Source organism: Natator depressus, chromosome 6 (assembly GCF_965152275.1).
Source record: "Natator depressus isolate rNatDep1 chromosome 6, rNatDep2.hap1, whole genome shotgun sequence".
NCBI classification, from domain to species: Eukaryota; Metazoa; Chordata; order Testudines; family Cheloniidae; genus Natator; species Natator depressus.
The window spans coordinates 121,149,422-121,169,679 of record NC_134239.1 but is presented as its reverse complement, the minus strand read 5'-3'; the positions used below and the strand labels follow the sequence as shown (position 1 = coordinate 121,169,679).

General features: G+C 45.3%; 1 long non-coding RNA gene across 1 annotated transcript; it reads right to left on the bottom strand.

Moving 5' to 3' along the window:
- Window positions 1-2,964: 2,964 nt before the first annotated feature.
- On the bottom strand, window positions 2,965-19,871 carry LOC141989593 (uncharacterized). The gene is made up of 3 exons (XR_012640013.1): window positions 19,813-19,871; window positions 15,788-15,865; window positions 2,965-3,418 (listed from the first exon to the last, which is right to left on the bottom strand). It is a non-coding gene; the product is annotated as an uncharacterized LOC141989593 (long non-coding RNA).
- Window positions 19,872-20,258: the final 387 nt, after the last annotated feature.

Here is a 20,258-nt window from a genome sequence, read left to right as displayed (position 1 = left end):
AACATTTCCTTAAAAAAATTCCTGTCTGGCTCTAGTGCCGAGATCAGCCCTGGATCCAGCTATGTCACCGCATTCACAGTGTTGCGGTAGCCATGTTGGTCCCGTGAGAGGAGAGAGATAAGATAGATGAGGTAATATCTGTTACTGGACCAAATTCTACTGGTGTAAGGGTATGTCTACACTACGAAATTAGGTCGAATTTATAGAAGTCGGTTTTTTAGAAATCTGTTTTATATATTCAAGTGTATGTGTCCCCACAGAAAATGCTCTAAGTGCATTAAGTGCATTAACTCGGCGGAGCACTTCCACAGTACCGAGGCTAGAGTCGACTTCCGGAGTGTTGCACTGTGGGTAGCTATCCCACAGTTCCCGCAGTCTCCGCTGCCCATTGGAATTCTGGATTGAGATCCCAGTGCCTGATGGGGCTAAAACATTGCCGCGGGTGGTTCTGGGTACATATCCTCAGGCCCCCCGTTCCCTCCCTCCCTCCGTGAAAGCAAGGGCAGACAATCATTTCGTGCCTTTTTTCCTGAGTTACCTGTGCAGATGCCATACCACGGCAAGCATGGAGCCCGCTCAGGTAACCGTCACCGTATGTCTCCTGGGTGCTGGCAGACGCGGTACTGCATTGCTACACAGCAGCAGCAACCCATTGCCTTGTGGCAGCAGACGGTGCAATAGGACTGGTAGCCGTCATCGTCATGTCCGAGGTGCTCCTGGCCGCATCGGCCGGGAGCGCCTGGGCAGATATGGGCGCAGGGACTAAATTTGGAGTGACTTGATCAAGTCATTCTCTTTAGTCCTGCAGTCAGTCCTATTGAACCATCTTATGGTGAGCAGGCAGGCGATATGGATTGCTAGCAGCCGTATTGTACCATCTTCTGCCGGGCAGCCATGAGATGTGGATGGCATTCAGTCCTTCTGCACCATCTGCTGCCAGCCAAAGATGTAAAAGACAGATGGAGTGTATCAAAACAAGAAATAGACCAGATTTGTTTTGTACTCATTTGCTTCCCCCCCTCCCCTGTCTAGGGGACTCATTCCTCTAGGTCACACTGCAGTCACTCACAGGGAAGGTGCAGCGAGGTAAATCTAGCCACGTATCAATCAGAGGCCAGACTAACCTCCTTGTTCCAATAAGAACAATAACTTAGGTGCACCATTTCTTATTGGAACCCTCCGTGAAGTCCTGCCTGAAATACTCCTTGATGTAAAGCCACCCCCTTTGTTGATTTTAGCTCCCTGAAGCCAACCCTGTAAGCCGTGTCATCAGTCGCCCCTCCCTCCGTCAGAGCAATGGCAGACAATCGTTCCGCGCCTTTTTTCTGTGCGGACGCCATACCAAGGCAAGCATGGAGGCCGCTCAGCTCACTTTGGCAATTAGGAGCACATTAAACACCACACGCATTATCCAGCAGTATATGCAGCGTCAGAACCTGGCAGAGCGATACCGGGCGAGTAGGCGACGTCAGCGTGGTCGCTTGAGTGATCAGGACATGGACACAGATTTCTCTGAAAGCATGGGCCCTGACAATGCATGCATCATGGTGCTAATGGGGCAGGTTCATGCTGTGGAACGCCGATTCTGGGCTCGGGAAACAAGCACAGACTGGTGGGACCGCATAGTGTTGGAGGTCTGGGACGATTCCCAGTGGCTGCGAAACTTTCGCATGTGTAAGGGCACTTTCATGGAACTTTGTGACTTGCTTTCCCCTGCCCTGAAGCACATGAATACCAAGATGAGAGCAGCCCTCACAGTTGAGAAGCGAGTGGCGATAGCCCTGTGGAAGCTTGCAAAGCCAGACAGCTACCGGTCAGTTGGGAATCAATTTGGAGTGGGCAAATCTACTGTGGGGGCTGCTGTGATGCAAGTAGCCCACGCAATCAAAGATCTGCTGATATCAAGGGTAGTGACCCTGGGAAATGTGCAGGTCATAGTGGATGGCTTTGCTGCAATGGGATTCCTTAACTGTGGTGGGGCCATAGATGGAACCCATATCCCTATCTTGGCACCGGAGCACCAAGCCGCCGAGTACATAAAGCGCAAGGGGTACTTTTCAATAGTGCTGCAAGCCCTGGTGGATCACAAGGGACGTTTCACCAACATCAACGTGGGATGGCCGGTAAAGGTACATGACGCTCGCATCTTCAGGAACTCTGGTCTGTTTCAAAAGCTGCAGGAAGGGACTTTATTCCCAGACCAGAAAATAACTGTTGGGGATGTTGAAATGCCTATATGTATCCTTGGGGACCCAGCCTACCCCTTAATTCCATGGCTCATGAAGCTGTACACAGGCAGCCTGGACAGTAGTCAGGAGCTGTTCAACTACAGGCTGAGCAAGTGCAGAATGGTGGTAGAATGTGCATTTGGACATTTAAAGGCGCGCTGGCGCAGTTTACTGACTCGCTTAGACCTCAGCGAAACCAATATTCCCACTGTTATTACTGCTTGCTGTGTGCTCCACAATATCTGTGAGAGTAAGGGGGAGATGTTTATGGCGGGGTGGGAGGTTGAGGCAAATCACCTGGCTGCTGGTTACGTGCAGCCAGACACCAGGGCGGTTAGAAGAGCACAGGAAGGCGCGGTATGCATCAGAGAGGCTTTGAAAACCAGTTTCATGACTGGCCAGGCTACGGTGTGAAAGGTCTCTTTGTTTCTCCTTGATGAAACCCCCCGCCCCTTGGTTCACTCTACTTCCCTGTAAGCTAACCACCCTCCCCTCCTCCCTTCGATCACTGCTTGCAGAGGCAATAAAGTCATTGTTGCTTCACATTCATGCATTCTTTATTCATTCATCACACAAATAGGGGGATGACTACCAAGGTAGCCCAGGAGGGGTGGTGGAGGAGGGAAGGAAAATGCCACACAGCACTTTAAGCAGAGCACTTTAAAAGTTTACAACTTTAAAATTTATTGAATGCCAGCCTTCTTTTTTTGGGGCAATCCTCTGTGGTGGAGTGGCTGGTTGGCCAGTGGCCCCCCACCGCGTTCTTGGGCGTCTGGGTGTGGAGGCTATGGAACTTGGGGAGGAGGGCGGTTGGTTACACAGGGACTGTAGTGGCAGTCTGTGCTCCAGCTGCCTTTGCTGCAGCTCAACCATACACTGGAGCATACTGGTTTGATCCTCCAGCAGCCTCAGCATTGAATCCTGCCTCCTCTCATCACGCTGCCGCCACATTCGAGCTTCAGCCCTCTCTTCAGCCCGCCACTTACTCTCTTCAGCCCGCCACCTCTCCTCCTGGTCATTTTGTGCTTTCCTGCAGTCTGACATTTGCCTCCACGCATTCGTCTGTGCTCTGTCAGTGTGGGAGGACAGCATGAGCTCAGAGAACATTTCATCACGAGTGCGTTTTTTTTTTCTAATCTTCACTAGCCTCTGGGAAGGAGAAGATCCTGTGATCATTGAAACACATGCAGCTGGTGGAGAAAAAAAAAGGGACAGCGGTATTTAAAAAGACACATTTTATAAAACAGTGGCTACAGTCTTTCAGGGTAAACCTTGCTGTTAACATTACATACATAGCACATGTGCTTTCGTTACAAGGTCGCATTTTGCCTCCCCCCACCGCGTGGCTACCCCCTCAACCCTCCCCTCTCCCCGTGGCTAACAGCGGGGAACATTTCTGTTCAGCCTCAGGCAAACAGCCCAGCAGGAACGGACTCCTCTGAGTGTCCCCTGAAGAAAAGCACCCTATTTCAACCAGGTGACCATGAATGATATCTCACTCTCCTGAGGATAACACAGAGAGATAAAGAACGGATGTTGTTTGAAAGCCAGCAAACATACACTGCAATGCTTTGTTGTACAATGATTCCCGAGTACGTGTTACTGGCCTGGAGTGGTAAAGTGTCCTACCATGAAGGATGCAATAAGGCTGCCCTCCCCAGAAACCTTTTGCAAAGGCTTTGGGAGTACATCTAGGAGAGCCTAATCCTTTCACATGCTAGCTTTTAAACCATGTATAGTATTTTAAAAGATACACTCACCGGAGGTCCCTTCTCCGCCTGCCGGGTCCAGGAGGCAGCCTTGGGTGGGTTTGGGGGGTACTGGCTCCAGGTCCAGGGTGAGAAACAGTTCCTGGCTGTCGGGAAAACTGGTCTCTCCGCTTGCTTGCTGTGAGCTATCTACAACCTCATCATCATCATCATCTTCTTCGTCCCCAAAACCTGCTTCCGTGTTGCCTTCATCTCCATTGAAGGAGTCAAACAACACGGCTGGGGTAGTGGTGGCTGAACCCCCTAAAATGGCATGCAGCTCATCATAGAAGCGGCATGTTTGGGGCTCTGACCCGGAGCGGCCGTTCGCCCCTCTGGTTTTCTGGTAGGCTTGCCTCAGCTCCTTAAGTTTCACGCGGCACTGCTTCGGATCCCTGTTATGGCCTCTGTCCTTCATGCCCCGGGAGATTTTGACAAAGGTTTTGGCATTTCGAAAACTGGAATGGAGTTCTGATAGCACGGATTCTTCTCCCCATACAGCGATCAGATCCCGTACCTCCCGTTCGGTCCATGCTGGAGCTCTTTTGCGATTCTGGGACTCCATCATGGTCACCTCTGCTGATGAGCTCTGCATGGTCACCTGCAGCTTGCCACGCTGGCCAAACAGGAAATGAGATTCAAAAGTTCGCGGTTCTTTTCCTGTCTACCTGGCCAGTGCATCTGAGTTGAGAGTGCTGTCCAGAGTGGTCACAATGGAGCATTCTGGGATAGCTCCCGGAGGCCAATACCGTCGAATTGTGTCCACAGTACCCCAAATTCGACCCGGCAAGGCCGATTTAAGCGCTAATCCACTTGTCAGGGGTGGAGTACGGAAATCGATTTTAAGAGCCCTCTAAGTCGAAATAAAGGGCTTCATCGTGTGGATGGGTGCAGGTTTACATCGATTTAACGCTGCTAAATTCGACCTAAAGTCCTAGTGTAGACCAGGGCTAAGAGAGAAGCTTTTGAGCTCCACAAAGAGCTCTCTGGAGCCTGAAAGCTTCTCTCGTTCACCAATAGATATTATCTCACCCACCTTGTCTCCTGATAAAGTTCCTCACAATTAAGGCTGAAAAACAATTTTCATTATAGCCCTTTGTTTTCACATGTCCGTAACTTTCCAAAACGTTTATTTTGAGGGAGGCGGCGAGGGGGAGGAGGCTTGGATTTTCCGTGAGTGGTCTGTGTCCAAAAGGTGATTTTCAATGACGATGGATGGAGTGAGGGTTGGAAAATACTCAAATACTTTTTCCATTAAAAATCCTAACCACATTTTTAATAAACAGTTTGATATAAAATTGCAGTTGCTAATAGCGTTAGAGTTAACGTGGCTGAATGTGTTCGGCTGAGGTTTAGAACATCGTTATTTGGTCTTATTTACCAAATGTCTTACTCATTATATTATCTGCTTTTTCAGATGTGTACTGTTTTTGATTTTTAATTGGTCTTATTTACCAAATGTCTTACTCATTAGACTATCTAGTTTTTCAGATGTGTCCTCTTTTTGATTTCACTGTGAAGAGCACTAGCATATCAAGTCAGTGGCATGATTAATAACACAAGAGTTTTTCGGCATCCTGTCTCTTAGACATTGCATCCAGTGGCTCTTAATTTCACACGTACTGTCTAACAAACAGCCCCCTATCCCCTTCACCCACTGCCATTCAACTTTGACCACAATCATCCTGAGAAATTAAGATACACATATATTGAAGAAATCAATTGTGATGGGTCTGGGGTAGAACTATTACAGATTCCCTTTTAGAATCCCCTCCTAAATATTTCTCAAATATAGTCATATCCATCGGATTTGCTTGTATCTTAATATTATTTTAAAGAAATGATTTTATAACTTGAAATGGTTTGAAATTTTGCTCCTTAGCTTATTGTCTCAAGGCCAAAAGCTCCTACCCTGTGCCAACTTTGACTAAATTCCCAACTTTGAAGCACTTAAGCAGACTATAAACTTAAACTATAAACATGTGAGTACGTCTACTGAAGTCAATGGTATGACTTACATGCTATAAATCCATAGATTCCCATGCCAGAAGGGACCACTGTGATCACCTCATATGACCTCCTGCATAACCCAGGGCATAGAACTTTCCCAAAATAATCCCTAGAGCAGGTCTTTCAGAAAAACAGCCAATCTTGATTTAAAAATTACCAATGATGGAGAATCCACCATGACCCTTGGTAAATTATTGCAGTGATTAGTTACCCTGTTAAAAAATAACATCTTATTTCCACTCTTAATTTGTCTAACTTCAGCTTGCAGTTATTGGATCGTGTTTCTCTGCTAGACTGTAGGGTCCATTATTAATCAAGTCACCCCCTGATCTTCTCTTTGTTAAGATAAACAGCTTGAGCTATTTGAGTCTATCACTATAAGGCAGGTTTTCTAATCCTTTAATCATTCTCCTGGCTCTTCTCTGAACCGTCTCCAATTTATCAACATACTTTTTGAATTGTGGGCATGAGAAGTGGACACAGTATTCCAGAAGCAGTCGCACCAGTTCCAAATACTGGGGTAAAATAACCTCTCTACGCCTACTCAAGATTCCCCAGTTTATGTATCCAAGGTTTGCATTAGCCCTTCTGGGGTGTCACACTGGGAGCTCATGTTCAGCTGACTATCCACCATGACCCCCAAATCCTTTTCAGAGTCACTGCTTCCCAGGATAGAGTCCCCCATCCTTTAAGGGTGGCCTACGTCCTTTGTTCTTAGATGTACACATTTATATATGTCCATATTAAAAGGCACTGTGTTTACTTAACGCTCATCTTATCAAGTAATCCTGATCACTGTGTATCAGTGATTTGTCCTCTTCATTTATTTACCAGACCCCCAATTTTTGTCTAATCTACAAACTTTATCAGTGATGATTTTAGGTTTTCTTCCAGGTCATTGATAAAAATTTTAACTAGCATAGGGCCAGGAAAGAATCCCTGAGGCACTCCACAAGAAACACAATATTAAGAATATTCTTAAGTGTCTCACTGGATCAGGGCCTGAATGAGGTTGGCTTGGAAGGGTGTCCCAAAGCAATCAGATCACTTGATGGCCTTATGTTAGCAATAATGTCTGCTCCTGCTGGGATTGAAAGATTTTAAGGAGATAGGAAGGATTTCTCCACACCCCTCTGGGACAGAGGAGAAGTTATGGAAAATCTGCTGGGGAATTTGGCAAAAATTCCCCACAGATTTGATGTGGCCCAGTCCGTGACTGTGATGGGGCTTACTTCCATCACCTGTTAGACAGGGGGTTAAGAGCCAGTTAGTGCACCTGTAATTGATGGATTGATTGCCTCCTGGCTAGAGCTAAGTAAGGATCATTAGGCACTTGGGCCTTATAAGGAACTTGACTCTGAGGGGGACTGACTATATAGGAGATATGAATTTCTTGTGGAGAGAAACCCACAAAGGCCAGGCAAGACTTGGCCTGGCCTGGCCCGGCCCGGCCCATGGTGGGAGGATCAGCCTGGAGACAGAGCTTATGCAGACAAGAAGCCAGGTAGGAGGATTTGTGGAGAGTAGTTTAGGCTCCTGTGGGGTAAGATAAAAGCATTTCAGTGGAGATCAAGAGGGACAGAAGAATTCCTTTAGCCAGTATAAGCTGCATCTCCACTAGGGAGTTCTTCCAGTATAGCTAAACTGGTATAGTTTTATTGACAAAGCCTTTGCAGTGTAGACTAGCCCTAAGAAATAATAATGAACCATTCCTGTAGTATGCAAATCCATTGATTTTCTTTCATTAAATGGTAGACTATTTTAATAGCCCATCATTTAAAGATACTTCATATTGTATTGATTGCATTTATTAATTTAAACCTTTCAGATGGGCTAAATTTTAAAGCAGTTTTTTGTTTGTTTTTTTTAAAGCAAGTTTCCTTTGCTAATTACAAAAACAATTGTCAGACTTGATGGCTTGATATGTGAACTTTGACCCAAGGCAAATAGATTAATGTGTCAACTCCAGTTACAATTCCAAGCGAAGACATTTTCAACATTAAGTAATAAAGATACAGCATTCCAAAGGAACTCTTCACGCTTATAATTTGGCAAAAGAAAATAAAATTATGAATTACATTTACTGAGAATTCTTTAGAAGATCCATTTGGTTCAAACATATAAAGCAAAACTAAAACAAGTAAGTGAAGAAAAAATCAAAAAGAGGCAAAATACTTGTGTGTTTCTAAATTAAAGCCAGTTTTAGAGCCTTAATTTAAACTCCTAAGGAAATTAATTGATATTACACTGCTCCTTCACCATATACAGTATTAAACATTTCCTTATAGAAATATAGAAAGTGAAGGTTTACTTCTTGTTTTACATAAATTCAAATAAGTAATGAAAACTATCAGGGAGGGTGGTTTCTGCTTCATAATCCTCTCAAACTAACTCTACCCTTCAGCCACTCTCTTAGGAGTATATTGTCATCTTGGTGCATTGGGAGTTTTGTGCAAATCTCTTAATGCATTTAAGATGAGAATGCATGCCCAATGTAGAACTAGCAATGCTGGTGACAACAGTAGAAAACATTTTCTTATCCACACAAAGGGATGGCCAAGTTTTCCAGGACAACTGAAACACCACCATTCTGCTTCTTGTTTTCAATGGGAAAGCACAGAGATACCCTTAGCAGGAGCTAGAAAGTTTCTGCTCAAGGTCTAGACATCCCTTCCAGAAATGGAGCTACTCAGTCTATCAAGAGGATACTAGGAAGCTGGTATTTGGAGAAACCTATGTAACTCCCATTGAAACTGATGCAAATACACTTATTGATGTCAATGGAAGAGATGGATTGGACCTTAAAGTCTCAATCCAACAAAGTATTAAACCATGTACTTAAAGTTTAAGTATTGGGCCAAAGTTCTTCCTCTGCCTTGGTGGGTCCTGCACTTATTGGCAGATTTGCTGGCCTCAGAGATTCATGGAAGCCCTCAGTTTGGCCACTTTTGCCAGTGGTTCAAACCTGCCATTCACTCAGCTAACCTCATCACTGGCCAGCAGGGGTAAAAGGAGGAGAACAATCCCCGCAGTTTCTGCTGACCCACCTAGTGGGTCGAGGGACAGGCCAGGGACCTTCCCCTCTGGTGGGACACACAGTCCAGGTCAACTCCTCTTGTATCAAAATAAGGAGTTGGGGGAATGGGGGGAATCAGGGCCCGCCCTCTACTCGGGGTTCCAGCCCAGGGCCCTGTGGATTGCAACTGTCTACAGTGTTTCCTGTAACAGCTGTGCGACAGCTACAACTACCTGGGCTACTTCTCCATGGCCTCCTCCCAACACCTTCTTTGTCCTCACTGCAGGACCTTCCTCCTGATGCCTGGTGACACTTGTCCTCCTCAGTCCTCCAGCAGTACACCTTCTCACTCTCAGCTCTTTGAGCACCTCTTGTTCCCAGCTCCTCGCATGCACCTCACTAACGGAAGTGAGGTCCTTTTTAAACCAGGTGCCCTGAATAGCCTGCCTGTCCTAACTGATTCTAGTAGCTTCTTAATTGGTTTCAGGTGTCCTAATTAGCCTGCCTGCCATATTTGGTTCCAGCAACTTCCTGATTGTTCTGGAACAGCCCATTATCTTACTCAGGGAAAAGGGACCTGCTTAATCTAGGACTAATGTATCTACCTTCTATCACTCTCCTGTAGCCATCCAGCCTGACCCTGTCACAATATGTACTGAAACCCATCCGATAGGATTTGTACACATACTTAAAGTTGAGTGTGTGCTCAACTGCGTTGCCAAATCGAGGCCTACCTGTCTGACTTTAATCAAGATGAACTAGTTTAACATTCTGCTAACTTTTCTTTTCTGAAAACTTGACTTCAGGTGTGGCTCAGAGCAGAAGCTAAGCAGTTTGGCAAGTCTGAAGATTGATAGTACACAGACACTACAGTGATGAGCGCCCTACAACTACCTAAGTGAGAGAGAAATAGACTGGCAAGGCTATGTGAGGAACTTTGGCCAGGAAGGTTGTCATAAATATAAAGGGAAGGGTAAACATCTTTAAATCCCTCCTGGCCAGAGGAAAAACCCTTTCATCTGTAAAGGGTTAAGAAGCTAAGACAACCTCACTGGCACCTGACCAAAATGACCAATGAGGAGACAAGATATAAATTTTTTTATATATATATATATATATATATATATATATCTCCTGCTTTTGTTCTGGATAAAGGTAGGTCAGCATTTGCCACCTTTGCTGTCAGTTTTCTGCTTCTCACAATGAGGCACTGTTCCAGCAATAGGTATTTATAAAGTGTGTTTTGACAAAGAATTGCACACTTTTGTCAAAGGTTTTGGCATCTTTTCATGCCAGGGCAGAGTCAATAGCCAGGTAAAATTCTTTTCCCTCTTACTATAACTTAGTCTTTGCTGAGATTTGAATAGATTATTAGATCTGATGTTTTAAAAGGCTCCACTTCAGCACTTGAAGAAAGAGCTGGCTGGAAAATGGAAAATTTTCCATGGGAGTGGGAAGGACTATACATGGGGGAAAAAGTGATAGTCTGGGCTCCCTGGTGAACTACACCTCCCATGATGCACTGCAGCCTTACACAGGTCTCATCTCCAGGGCAGAACAGAGATCATTAGAGCCCTCATCTTTGAGATGGATTATTTATAACTAGACTGGACACGACACAGCAAAACATACCTCAGGGGAAATCCCTGCCTTGGCAACAGGAGCTATGGGCAAGATGACCTAATAGGCCCTTTCTATTTGTTGAAAACCACGAGGGGAGATTGGGAACATTTTTCTTTTTAAGTCAAAATATTGAAGTTCTAAAATTTTGAGATTTCATTGAAATTTGAAAAACTTTGGCTGGCTGTATAGTGAGTTGAAGAATATGGGAAAGGTTGCAAAACAAATGTCCTTTTTTTTGGTCAAAATTTTGTCTACATTTTTTTCACCAAAATTAAAAAAATAAAATCTCAACCAGCCTTGCTAATTTCTAGGTTTCTCTTTTTCATATGAAAACAGGGTCTTGTTTTGGAAAGTGGTTTTTGTGACTCTCATTCAATATATTCCACCTCAGTGGAATAAGGCTTAGATAAGTATTGAGAAATGGAACAAGTCCAACAAAAAAAAACAAAACAAAAGCCCTACTGTGCTCTCAGGAAGCTGGAGTGAAAGCAGCTTTTGCTGCAATTCACATCTGTGTCCCCCTTCAGAATCTTACTATTTACACAGAAATCTTATCCACATATCCAATATACTTCACAAACACCTCTCTCCCAGACATCACCTCATTTGGACTCTGCTTCAGCAAGACCCTGAATTTTTTTGTGGAAATTTAATTCTTCATTAAAAAATGCCTGAAAAGTTCAAAAGCCTTTTGTTTTTGATGAAAGCTAAAAAAATTTGATTTGGAAATCTCAGCATGGTGCCTGATGGGAGTTGTAGTTCGAGTAACTCATGCTCCCATTCTCCTCTTTCAGCCTTCCTTCTTTCTCAGACTACATCTTCCATGGTGCACCGCTGTCTCCCCTCTTACTCAAGGAGTTGGTGGATCATGGGAGTCTAGTCTTAACTAGAAGCTCTCACCTGATACATAAGCAGAGCAATTGCATTCAAAAGATGAAGCTGTGACACACTAACAGCAAGCTCCCGAGGCAGATCACGCCTTACAGACACATATAGCCATCCATATCAACTACAAAAAATTACTATTATTGTTAAAGACAATTTCTACGGTAAATGGTACAAACATAGGACAGGACTAAAGTTCAGCAGTGCGAGTATGAAGAGTATTATTAATAAGGAAGGACTGCCTGATGGGATGGATTTTAAGGAAGAAAGACACGGCACTTGGAGGAGGAATGCAGAAAGCATGTCCTGGGCAATGGGATAGCATAGTACGAAGGCCTGATGTTGAGAATGGGAAAATGAGTCTAATGAAAGCATTTAGATGAGATCAGAGAACAGGAGGATACATAGGAGGAAATAAGAGTACAGATGAAGGGAGGAGCAAAATTATGGAGGAGACCAGGAGCTTGTTTGATGTGGTAAGAGATAAGAAGGCAATGTAGGGATGTGCAGATGGGATAACATGTTTTGGGGTGGAAGATGACTTTGGCAGTGCCATTTTGAGCAGATGGAGAAGAACGGAGAGGCTGTGAGGCCAGGCTGGAGAAGGTTACAGCAATAAAGGTGACAGGCAACTAGAGTGTGGTCAAGGGCTGTAGCAGTGGGGAAGAGACAGGAAGAGGATTTTGGAGGTATTAAAGAGGAAAAAGTGGCCTTTCAAGAGAGAAGAATTAAGGATTATGCTGACATCTGAGCCTGTGAGACAGGAAGGGCAATGGAGTTTTCAGTGGAGGTCAAAGATGGAAGTGGAGGAGAAGGTTTAGAAGGGAAAGTGCAAAGTTCAGCTTTGGATAGTGGCCGAACATCTGACAAGAGACATCACTAGGCAGCGGGAGATGCAGGACTGTACAGAAAGGGGAAAGTTCAGGAGGAGCAAAGTACATTTGAGAATCATCAGCAAAGAGGAAAAAGCTGAAGCCAAGAGAGGAGATCAAGACACCGAGCACATAAGACCATCCATACTGGGTCAGACCAATGGTCCATCCAGCCCAATGTCCTGTCTTGAGACAATGCTTGATGCCAGATGCTTCAGAGAGAATGAACAGAACAGGGCAATTATCAAGTGGTCCATCCCTTGTCATCCAGTCCTTGTATGGCCTCTGTCTGAGGAACTACTTCCCTTGGTCTGTAGGGCTCTCCCTCTCCAGAGACATAATTTCCTCCATGTTCATTGTTCTTCACAGGCCAGATCCACCTGAAGTGTTCCACATTCCCATACCTGAAACAGTCAGGCCATCTCTCACCCCTTCATCGGTCCCTCCAAAAATCACCTTGCCACCTGGAGCACCCCAACCCGTGGTTTCCCACAGTCTCTTCACTGTGGACAATACCTTGTGATGTGCTCTGTTCCCCCACAGCAAAAACACACAACCTTTGAGTTGGGCCTTCTTGGGCCTGAAGGGCAGACAGAGGACCACCCAGAGTCTCCCTTGTTTATTCTGTGCCCAGTATTGCACAGTGCCTCTTAAAGTCCCAGTTCAGATGGGGGCAAACTCTCCTTATATGCCCCCAGCTGCCCCCAGGCAAAACACACCCTCCATTGGGCCTCCAACTTCCATCTTCCATTGTATCTGCGACTTCAGACCCTCTCCTTCTGCAGAAGCCCCACACAGTACTGCTGCTGCTCCTCAAGCCTTGCCAATCACTGCCATAGATTTAGCTGCACTGCCAGCTGCTCACTATGTCTAGCTGCCTCCGAAAACAGGACCGAGGACTCCTGTGGCTGCTGCCTCCAGCCCTCCATATGCCAACTGGGGACTTCCTGCTGAAAAGGCTTCTATTCTTCTGCTCCATCATCCCTCCTTGGTGGGATGGGGTTGCAGATTCTGCGGACTACGCCAGTTGTAACATGGTGGCTGCCACGCCAGCACCCCCTCATGACCCGGGGTGCCTGTGCAGTGCCCTGCTTCTGTTTTCCCCTCCTTCCAGACTCATTAAATGCCACACAATTTCTCATCCAATCACAGCCCTTCTTGGGGCGTTGTTATTTAAGTGAGGCTGGCAGACCAGGTGCCAGCTCATGCCAAGGCCCCTCGGCCTTACTGAACACTGATGAAAGCATAGCTAGAAACCAGTCTGGCTCACCTGTGTGTTAGCATTGTTAAAACAGATGTTCGCATCATAAGCATGTGTTTGGAGTTTATGAAATGCTTGTAGGATGCTGCATGTATTAATCGTATTTATAATATCTGTATCCCATGTCATAAGGTAATATTTAAATGTTTGCTCTGTAACTATAAAAATGTTTGCTGAGATTGTAACCCCCGCCCCCCACAATCAGGAGAGAAGCATTACCAAGTGTGAAATACTAATTTACCACAAGAGGTGTCATCTCCTCCCACACAAAGGAAGTCTATAGACACCAGAAAAACCCATCGTGGAACATCAGTGAACAAAAGACTCTGTTGCTTGCTTCCCCCACACCTCTGAAAAGGGTATGGTGCACAAGCCCTCTTCCCATCACAGCATGACTGCTGGGGGAAGGGAATAAAAATCCCCATTAAGGAGAAATTATCATGACTGTGTGCTGCTTGGAATTCAGAGAGTGCAATATTTCTAAGCATAAGCAAGGGATCCCTAAGCTGCTACGCTTGGGTTAGCCCTAAAGGACATATAGAGCTTGCACACTACAGCAGCTTCTATTACTTTTTGAAATCTAAGACAGTAACTCATTTGTTTGTGTATATTTACCTGCTTAAACCTTGTAAACAACACTCATTTCTTTTTCCTAGTTAATAAACCCTTAGTCAGTTTAATATAGGATTGGCTACAAGCATTGCCTTTGGTGTGGGATCTGAGGTACAATTGATCTGGGGTAAGTGACTGATCCTTTGGGACTGGGAGTAACCTGAATATTATAGTGATTTTTGGTTTAAGGGACCATCTATCACAAAGGCAGGCTTGCCTAGGTGGCAAGATGGACTGGACTGCCTGTCTGTGTCTCCATGTCAAGGCTCGAGGAGCTCAAACTTGACATTTGATTGGTGAAATCTAATTATATGACATGCAACCCATTTGGGGGTTGTGCCCTGCTTCGTGACAGGCTGCCCTGAGGCTGGCACCCATGTTCGTGAGCCACTCCAGACAGCGTGACAATTTATTAACAAAAAAAATCTTCCACCCAGCCTTAACCTGGGCACACGCCTCCTCCCTGAGGTACTGTCGCTTCCTGCTGTCTGAGCAGTTGGAGAAGAGGCAGGGCATGGCCTGCTTTCTTTGCCTTCTCCCAATGAAAAAAAACAAAACAAAAATTCAGCTTGGTCTTCTTACCCAGCCCCAACTCCTTGGGGGCCACTGCAGGAGACCCTCTCTCCCTGAAGCTTCACTCAGCATTTCCCCTTTGAGCTTTGCCTGCAGTGAAACCCCCTCCGGCCCTTTATAGCCCGGGTGCAGCCCCCACCCCACGGGTGCTGACGTTTGTTTTTGCCGGTGGGTGCTGCACCCCCACTCCGCCCCAAGACTCCTCTCCCAATCGGCATCTTCCCCCCACCTGGCCCTGCCCCAACTCCGCCTCTTCCCGTCCCCCCCCGAAGCCCCCCGCCTGCCCACCGCTTGCTCCTCTCTGCCCCCTCCCCTGAGCACCTCCCGACCACTGCTCACGCCTCCTGCATTAATGGGGGAGTGATGTGGGGAGGGGCCAGAGAGGAGCGGGCCTCGAGGGAAGAGGCAGAGCAGGGGCAGGAAGAGGTGCAGCACGGGTGGGGCCATGGGGGAAGAGGGCCGAGTGGGGGCGGGGCCAGGCTGAGTGCTCAGCACCCCCTTTTTTTCTGTGGGTGCTGGAGCCCCGGGAGCACCCACAGGGTCAGTGCCTGACTCAGAGCACCTGCTCTGGCACAGGGGAGCAGGACCTGCTTTAATCCCAGCCACCGTGTGACACTATTTAATTAAAAAAGGTTCAACAGAAAAGTGATAAACCAAACATGCCAGAAGAATGCATCATGACTGTCCTCTAACAGCTCAGCACCTTTCACAATAGCCACAGCGTGGCCAGGGGTTGCAATCAGACCAGTGAGTTTAGTCACTAAATCAATCTCAGGTCAAATCTCAAAATCAATCTTGTCGGATTCGTCTAGAAAGCACAGTTCCAGGTCTTCAGATGCAGCCAAATTATTATTTTTTTTAAAAAAATCTGCTACCCTGGGTGTCATGAGCAAGTAAATAAGTCTAGGAAAATCCAAACACAATTTGGCAGGCTACAATACTGTCGGAGATAATCCTACCTGCTGAAGTTTCCTTTCAACCTCTGTGAAGATTCCAGGAGACATAAAGTATAATCAGGATAGACACCAGTTCTGTCCCTGGGGAAACAAGAGAGAACTAAGCGGTCCTCAAAATAGCATCCTGACAGCTAAGAGAATGACAATAACAGCTACAGTTCCAGAGGTGGTTACTTTAGGCAATTTCTTTGCTGGAAGTATCCTAGGCACAAACAATGTGATCGGGGATGTGGGTAGGCGGAAGAGATTGGTGTAATAAGGTAATTCAATCAGTGCCATTTAGACAACAGAGCCAGGATGCACCTGGTTTGTTCTCTTCAGAAGTTCCTGGTAGCTGCATTTTCGGAAGGTAAGATTTTCTAGCCTTGCATGAATACATCAGAAATGCACAACAAGCAAATGAAGAGCGCTGCAGACCAGCGGTACACATCTCTATGTGTGTAATTTGGCCAGGTATGGCCTCTCCGCTCTCCCATCTCTTTTGGCAAGCTATTCTCAAATATGCATCTTACCACTACAGAAGTTACCAGTATGGTCATTGGAAGACACTGTGTTTGTTTTCTAGAGAGCCATGATGGCAGGATGGTTAGGGCGTGGCCTGAGAGATATAATGGGGGTAACAGCACTGCTCTCCTCACAGGGGTGTTGTGAGGATAAATACATTAAAGATTGTGAAGCACTTTGAGATCAACTGATAAACTATATAAGAAATTGGTAGCATCATTTTATTGTTAAGTACCTTCTTGGGGAAGTTTTCCAGCAATGTCCATTATAGTATGTGAAGTCTTTATTCAATAATTTCAATTAAAAGCCTGATTACTTATTTTTTTCTCCATTTTGTAGCTTTAGCACATTGATGCTCTATTTCCTTGATGATTCAGGGGCAGATGTTATTGTTAATTATTATTTGTATTTGAGTAAGCGCCAACTGAAATGACAATATCTAGCACAATGGCACCCCCTATATACACTTAGTAAGAGACAGCTCCAGCCCCCCAAAACTTACAATCTAAATAGCCAAGGCAGCCAAAGTAACTGTCATTCTCTTCATTTGGGAAACTGAGGCACAAGGAGATTAAATTACTTGCCCAGTGCCTGTGGAAGATTGGGGAATTGAAGTCATATCTCCTGAGTGCCAGTCCAGTGCTACCCTCTCAAGACACACTGACCTGTCTCTGATATGTGCTGTTGCTATCATCTGTTCAGGGTTTTCCTTACCCACGTCTACCTAATAACCTGCAAGGTGGCTCTGTAAGGACGGTTACTAGTTGAGTCCAGACTTAATACAGCCCTGCCAAAGAGGGGCAAATATACTGGTTTTCTGAGGATACCGATGGCTGTGTTTGATGCCCTGGCGGTAGACGATATTCCAATAGGCAACATTGGAAGAGTCCTTTCGATTCATCCATCTCAAAATCTTTAATAAAATATCAGCATCATGAAGTAACTGGAAGTGGTTTACAGTCACAAGCCTTTACCCTAGGGAGGTCAATGGGAGTGTTCACATGAGAGAGGCTGGTTGGATCAGGGCCTGAGAAAACGGAGAAAAACCTTAAAAGTGATGGATGAAGTGCAGGTTATCTATTCATACTGCAGTAGCACCTACAGGCCCGAGTCACGGACCAGGGGCCTGTTGTGTTAGGCACTGTACACGCATACAATAAAAAGATCCATGCTCCAAAGAGCATATAGTCTAAGGGTATATCTGCACAGCAAAAAAAAACCCCAAACCTGCAGCAGTGAGTCTCAGAGGCCAGATCAAGTGACTCAGGCTCATGGGTCTCGCACCATGGGGCTAAAAATAGTACTATAGACATTTGGACTTGGGCTGGAGCTCAGGCTGTGAAACCTGGAGAGTCTGGGAGCCCTGGCTCCTGCCCAAGCCTGAACATCTACATAGCTATTTTTAGCCCTCCAGTGTGAACCTGAGTCAGCTGATCCAGGCTTTGAGACTCACTAAATCAGATGTTTGGGGGGCAGGGGCGGTTGCTCTGCAAACATACTCGAGGGGTCTGATCCCAGGCCTGTTGAAGTCTAGGGGAGTCTTTCCTTTGGCTCCAAAAGGTTTGGCTTGTGCCCTAAGCACATGGCAAGATCGGCCCTTCACGAAAAAGGAACTGAAATTTCCCCCATTTCATGGGTTCGCCACTACAAAAATGTTGTAAACCGGACTCATCAAACATACTGAACGTCATTGAAAAATAAATATCTAAAGGCCACAATGAAAATATTACTCTAGGCAGCAGCAACCCTAAAAAGACAATTTTTGTGGGTGGAATGAGGTGGGTCTTTCCAGTGAACCAAGCAACGATGATATTTACAATGCCGTTTTATAAAAGGTCAAACATTTGTCCTTTGCCAACAAGTGATGTATTTGCATGCTGACTAAAAGTAGGTCTGGTGTGTTAACCCAGCACACAGCAAAAAGGGGCACAAAGGCAGAGGGCGCCACCAAGAGGCTTTAATTTCAACGCCTGTCAATTCAATTGCAGTGGGTTAGAGATCACAGGGAAGCAGTGATATCTACTGAAGAGACATCAGACAGTGTAGTAAAAAGGGTAATCCATTTATTTTTAGAGAAGTTTTCCACTCAGAGATCATACACACTGCAGATCACAGAAACACATGCAAGCATGAAATTTAATTTTTAAGAATTCTTTTCCTGGGGCTTCCCTGTAAAATGGCAGTGAATGGGGGAAAAGACCCTATAATCATGACAAGACAATTACAGAGGGGAGTTCTCCTAAGCATGAAACTTGGAGAAAATATTTGGGGGCGGGGGGAATCCTCGAAAAGTCATTTTTATCCAGTTGACTTGTTCCACTGAAGCAGAATTAGATGTTGCTTCACACAACTGGCTTTTTAAAGAATAATTGACTTCAAAGTGAAGGAGTACTTGTGTACTCCTTTTCTTTTTGCGAATACAGACTAACACGGCTGCTACTCTGAAACCTGACTTCAAAGTATCTGCAAGAGGGGGGGAAAAAAGTTTGAGTTTGAATAAGATTGGATGTTTCTCTAAAAGATCTGCTCTAGGAATTAATTGGGGGAAGTTCTCTGGTCTGTGCTATACAACAGACCAGATGAAGGTGATCACGGTGGTCCATTCTGGCCCCAAAAGCTCCGAATCTAGATTTTTTGATTTCACTCTTCCAGTGTGCAGCCTATGTAAATGTGAAAATTGTCTGAAAACGCTAGAATGCTCAGACACACACACTCCTGCTTTTATTTCGAAATGACTGGGAGACACGTTAGGATTTGCTGGATTATGGTGTGAAAGTGGCAACTTGAATGGTCTTTAAAAAATAAAAGGAGTGAAAAGACAGAAAACTGGAAGTGCTTTTCTCTTCCTGCTAACCTCCCCTCCCGCGAACCCAGAATGAGCTAGCATAGAAAATGAATCCCCTGTCATTTTTCAAAGAGGCAATTCCCTCCCAAGTCTGAGTTCACTGACGTGGCAGTGTGGGAAGCCCATATTATGAATGTCTGAGCCTGACTTAGCCTGTGGATAAACAGAAAGGTTAGTTTCCCCAACAGGCAACCCTGTAAAACTTCTTAAGCAGTAAATATTCCCTCAAAAATAAATGCATAGCATACACACACAGAGAGCCATTTCCAAACTTGCATGGGAACTATGCTAGCATCAAAGGCATTCATGATTTTTGTGTCTTTACATGAGAGGGAATTTGAACCACGGTGGGCGGTGAAGATTTCTCATTTCTATACATTAAAACTGGTCATTTCTCAGTATAATTATCTCCCAAAAGAGAAGCAACTGGATAGCAGCTTTGACAATGGCCTTATACTTAGCTATACTGTTCCAGCTGCTTAAAACAAGAAAACAAACTGAAATTCAAGTAGACCATAGATACAACATAGTGGTTCAATAACATGTTACTAAGGGGATCTGGGAGATATAAAAGTGCCCTTTAAACTTCCTAACTGCTCTTATTTCAAAATATTATTTTCTTAACACAAACCATCAAAAGGCATATTAAAACAAAGCAAAAAAATGGAAAAGAACTTACCTGATTTGGGAATATTCTAGCTTTAGTGCCCTGATACCGTGTGCTCCAACCCCTCCTCCCCCTCCCCCCCCCCCCCCCCCCAGTAATGGTGGGAACACCCCCAGGTCAGGTTTCTGAATCAAGAGACAACACAACAAACTAATTTGTCAAAACTTACAGCCGTCGCGGTGGAGCAGACACAGGGAAATTTTGACAGACTTTGTGCCTTCACACAGCCCCTAAGCTCACCACTGGAGGCTGTAAACATGATGGGTAAAGTGACAGTCTGGCTACAAAACTGGCTGGCAGCTTCATTAGACATCTTTCGCCTGACTGATTAAACTGCATTTAAGACCCACTTTCATTTTTTCAAGGCTTTTGTTTAAATTAAAAGGTCATGTTCTCAAGCGAGCGAGCCCCAGTCCAGCCCCACAATACAGTTACATTCTTACTAGTGTTGCACAGAG